Source organism: Odontomachus brunneus, unplaced genomic scaffold, assembly GCF_010583005.1.
Source record: "Odontomachus brunneus isolate Ranch 3 - 2012 unplaced genomic scaffold, Obru_v1 Obru_scaffold_192, whole genome shotgun sequence".
Taxonomy (NCBI): Eukaryota; Metazoa; Arthropoda; class Insecta; order Hymenoptera; family Formicidae; genus Odontomachus; species Odontomachus brunneus.
In genome coordinates, this window is record NW_022639642.1 from 130509 (window position 1) to 130814 (window position 306).

Below are 306 nucleotides of genomic sequence, written 5' to 3' on the forward strand. Positions count from 1 at the left end.
CGTTCGACGGCATTACGAACCAGCCGCTCTAGACCTCAGGCCGTTCGAAACAGAACGTGATAAGTTGTTTTTTCGATATATGCTGCTTCATTACTTTGACTTGAAAAAAACTGCAGCTCATAAATTGCTTTTCGAAGCTTATGGCAATTATGATCCATCGGAAAGAACATGCCAAGTATGGTTTCAGCGATTTAAGAGTGCTGATTTTGATGTCAATGATAAAGAACGCTCAGGCCAACCGAAAAAGTTTGAAGACACCGATTTGCAGACATTATTGGACGAAAACTCTACTCAAACGCTCCAAGA